Below are 4794 nucleotides of genomic sequence, written 5' to 3'. Positions count from 1 at the left end.
AGAGGTTTATCCTCATTGTTTCCCTCAAGGTGGATTTCACTTCCTGGTTCCTTAGGACATAGATCAGAGATTCAGGACTGCGATGAAGATGCTGTACATGAAGATGATGATCACCTCCCTCTCACAGTGGCTTTGCAGGGATGGTGGCATGAAACCAAAGTGAAGGAATAGGTAGAGAAAGGCCAACCCCATGAGGACAGAGGCACAGGTAGAGAAGGCTGACCCAGAGTGACAAAACGAGGGACAACAAATGTTTTCAAAAATCTGTTGATCTACAAAGACTGAAATGCCTTAAACATAATTGTGGGGATTTTGGATTCATGTAATGCATTTTCTTCCAGGGACAGGTCTTTCTATTTAGGAATTTCTTCAGGACAGATTTCACCTCCCCATTTCTCAGGGTATAGATCAAGGGATTCAGGACTGGAGTGGCAATGCTGTACATGAGGGTGGGTATCATGTCTCTTTCAGAGGAGACCCCAGGGGTGGCAGCTATGTAGTTGCCAAGAACTGGTATATAGAAAAGAGAGACCACGGTGAGGTTGGAGACACAGGTTGAGAAGGCCTTTCTCCTGCCTTCTTGAGACTGGACCTTCAGGAGGAGGAAGGACATGATGTAGATGTAGGAGAGGAGCATGAGGATGAAGGAACTCAGACCGAGGACTGCAGCATCTATGCTGATGAGGATCAGGTTGAGGCGGGTGCTGCCAGAGGCCAGGTTCAGTAGGGGCTTGATGTCACAGAAGTAGTGGGGGACATGGGTGTGGCCACAGAAGGGGAGCCTGGATGCCAAGACAGTGGTCAGCAGCACATGGACCAGGTGGCAGTTACCAGGAGCAGGCAGGTCCGTGGGCTCATGACCAGCCTGTAGTGCAGCGAGTTGCAGATGGCCACATAGCGGTTGTAGGCCATGACGGCCAGTAGTATGGCCTCACTGCTGCCCAGGAGGTGGAAGAAGTGGAGCTGGGCCAGGCAGCCGACAAAGGATATGGCCTGGTGCTCTGACAGGAACCCAGACAGCATCTTGGGCATGGTGACTGTGGAGTAGCAGATGTCCAAGCAAGACAGATTAACCAGGAAAAAGTACATGGGGGTGTGGAGTCAGGACTCAGCGAGCACTACAGCCAAGATGGCCCCATTACCCAGCAGGCTGGTCATGTAGAGAAGGAGGAAGAGAGGGAAGAGGAAGTGCTGCAGTCCCTGGAGATTGGTCAGGCTGAGGAGGATGAAATTGCTCACCTCTGTCTGGCTCGCCATTGCTGAGGAGGGATGGGAGACATGTTGGAGCAGAAAGAGTTGCAACTCTCCTTGCAGTTTGTATTTCTATAAGCACCTTCCACCTAAGGTCTGAGTGCCTGCAAGTCATTAATTTAACCTTTCCAATGCTGATGTGGGTTAGCATCCTCATTTTACAGTTGGGGAAATGGAGCTGGAGAGGGGTTATTATCTACATAGCTATAGCTATAAAAGTTTATTGGTTGCACAGGTGAGCACTTGACTGTAAGGAGAGAGCAGATCATGTACAGTTGCCCTTTCAACCTTAATTCTGCCCCTTGTACAACTGTCCTGCGCTCTCAACAAAGCAAGGATCTCATGGAAGAAAACAGTAGGGTTGCTTCTATGCTTGGAGCTGGGGGTTCCATTCCCAACTTGCATATCCGTGCTGGCTTTGCTTCAGCTAGCATGCTAAAAATAGCACTGTAGCCATGCTAGCACAGGCAGGGGCAAACGGCGGTATGAGCTAGCTGCCCCAAGTACATTTGTGACCAAGGGGGGATTTTCCCTTTTTATGTTGTATGTGAGCCTGTGAGATTTACTGTTTTGCATGAAAGCTGCGTGTGCCTCAGTTTCCCTGTTTATTGCACTAATGTCTAGGTGGTGAGAATAAGGGTGCGTGACTGTTGTGGGGGCTGCTCCAGCTGCCTGCACGGATGCTATGGCAGCCCCTTCATAATCTGAGACCCAGGAGGGGGATGCAACCCTGTGATTCTTGGCCTGGGAAGCGAGACAAAGGCCGGAGGAGGAGCAATGGGCAGGGCAAGGGCCAGGCAGCTGGAAGCGAGTCAGTCTCCACTGGCTTGGGGCACAAGGGCTCTGGGCTCCCCTCCCGCCAAGATGGACTTGGCTGAAGGTTACTGATTTCTGTGCTAACAAGTTCTGTTCTACGCTGTGTTCCTGTCGACTAATAAACCGTCTTTTTTACTGGCTGGCTGAGAGTCACATCTGACTGCAGAGTTGGGGTGCAGGACCCTCTGGCTTCCCCTGGAGTCCCATGTGGGCAGACTCACTGCGGGAAGCACACGATGTGGAAGGGGATGCTGAATGCTCCGAGATCAGACCCAGGAAAGTTGAAGCTGTGTAAGCTTCTTGACCTGGAGACAGTATGCTTAGAGAAAGGAGGCTGCCACAGAGTCCTGACCGGCTTCATATCAGTAGTTCCAGAGCATCACCCCAGTGACTCCATAACAACTCAGGGCTTGGGTTCAGATCCCACCACCAGTTGATCAGCCCCCACAACAGTCACAAACCCTTATTCCCACCACCTAGACATTGGTACAATACACAGGGAAACCGAGGCACACACAGCATTCATGCAAAGCAGTAAGACTCACATAGGCTTACATACAACATAATAAAAGAAAATCCCTACTTTGTCACATCTCTTCCGCCTTCGAGACCAAACTGTGTGGGATCACTTTAGCCAGTGACCTGGGGAAGTTCAGGCCCCCCTCTCTGGGACAAAGCATCAGCTATAACATTTGCACTCACCTTAAAGTGGACTACCTCCATCTCATAATCCTGGAAGGACAGACTCCACGTCAGGAGCTCGGCATTGGCCCCTCTCATCTGGTGCAGCCACAACAATGTGAGTGATCCCTGTACACTGTGAAGCACCACCCAAATAGATCCAGCTTCAGCCTTTTAAAAGCCCACTCCATGGCCAGGTATTCCTTCTCTATGGCTACATAGCCCTGCTCCCAGGGCAGCAGTTTCCTGCTCAGGTACAGGATGGGGTGTTCCTGCGTTGGCACCGGTGAACACCATAAAGGGCGTGTCAAAGTCTGGGTTTCCTAGCACTGGGCCCTTGACCAGATTCTCCTTCAGCATGCAGAGAGCCCTCTGGCACTGCCCTGTCCAGACCAGCTGTCTGGCTTACCCTTCTTGCATAGCTCAGTGATGGGAGCTGACACAGAGCTAAAGTGGGGCACAAACCTCCGGTAGTGCCCTGCCATCCCAATAAAGGCCTGAGCCTGTTTTTTAGTCTGGGGAGCAGGCCAATCTCTGATGCCCCCACCTTGGCTGGCTCTGGCTTTAGGCAGCTGCTCCTCATCTTGTGGCACAGGTACGTCACTTCTGCCATCCCCATCTTGCATGTCCTAGCTTTTACAGTCAGCCCTGCATCCTAGAGGCAACTCAGCCCCTCTTCACCTGGGATATATGGTCTTCCCAGGTCTGGCTAAAGGCACAAATATCATTAATGTAAGCTTGGGTAAAATTCTCCTTCCCCCTCAGTAACTGATCCCCCTGGCGCTGGCAGGTGACTGGTATATCTTTGAGGCCGAAAGGTAGGACCAGGGATTTGTACAGCCCCAAAGGGGTGACAAAAGCAGGTTTCAAACTGGCATCTGGATCCAAAGCACCTGCCAGAAGCCTTCGGTGAGATCCCTGGTCATGGGGTACTGAGTCCCCCCCAACTTGTCTAGGATCTCATCAGACTTAGATATGGGCAGGCACCAGACATGGTGATGGCATTGAGCTTCCGATAGGCCACACAGAACTGGATCGACCCGTATTTCCTGGGGACCAGCACCATGAGAGAGGTCCCCGGGGCTGGTGGATGGCTGGATCACCCCTAAAGCCAGCATGTCTCTGACCTCTCCCTCCAGGGCCTGGCCTGTGTTCCCAACTACTGTGAATGGGGAACACCTGATGGGAGGGCTGTCTCCTGTCTCCAGTGGTCAGCTCAGTTAATGAGCCCAGGCCAGTTGGAAAACAGCTGTTGGTATGAATTACGAGTGCAGCATCTCTCTGATCTCTGCCTCCTGTGCAGGGGTTAGCTGGCCAAAGGAGGAAATTGATTCCAGCAAAGGGCCGGCTCCTGTCTTAGTGAAGAGACTCTCCAGGGGATCTTCCCCCTTCTCCCACTGGCCACACATGGCCAGTACCAGCCTCTCCTTGTCACATTATGGCTCCATCATGTTGACCTGGTCCCCTCGGTGGCTTTGAGCCTGGTTGGACAGTTCCACCACATCATTCTCCTCATTTGGCTGCTTGATGACCTTGAAGGGTCTGTCCCAGGCAACTTGCAGCTTATTCTTCCTCACCAGGATGAGAACCCTCACCTGGTCCCCGGTGCCATAGACTGAGTGGTCATACCAGACCTTCCTGCCTCCCTTGGGCCCTGGATAGGTTCTCCCTGGCCAGACCCATGAGCTCAGTGAGCTTTTCCAGAAAGTCAGTACACACTCCACCACTGATTCTTTATCAGGGGAGGCCTTCCCCTCCCATCTGTCCCTCACCAAGTCCAGGGTCTCCTTATGAAAAGGCTCCTCTATGACAGACAGGTGTCTCTAGGCTGCCTTGACTCTTGGCCCAGGCTAAGAGTCACCTGGTTGCATCCCATTCCTGGGTCTCAAGTTACCAAGGGTCGGCCATAGCATCCATGAAGGAAGCTGCAGCAGCCCCCACAAAAGTCACACACCCTTATTCCCACCACCTAGACACTGGTGCAATACACAGGGAAACTGAGGCACACACAGCATTCATGCAAAACAGTAAGACTCATATAGGCTT

The 4794-nt window shown here is 52.1% G+C and overlaps 1 pseudogene; it reads right to left on the bottom strand.

Annotated features, from left to right (window-relative positions):
• Positions 1–256: 256 nt before the first annotated feature.
• Positions 257–1257, bottom strand: LOC119842193 (annotated as a pseudogene).
• Between the last annotated feature and the right edge of the window lie 3537 nt (positions 1258–4794).

This window comes from Dermochelys coriacea, chromosome 13 (assembly GCF_009764565.3).
Source record: "Dermochelys coriacea isolate rDerCor1 chromosome 13, rDerCor1.pri.v4, whole genome shotgun sequence".
Classification (NCBI taxonomy): domain Eukaryota; kingdom Metazoa; phylum Chordata; order Testudines; family Dermochelyidae; genus Dermochelys; species Dermochelys coriacea.
Note: the sequence above shows the minus strand (reverse complement) of the source record. Positions and strands in the feature narration are given on the sequence as shown.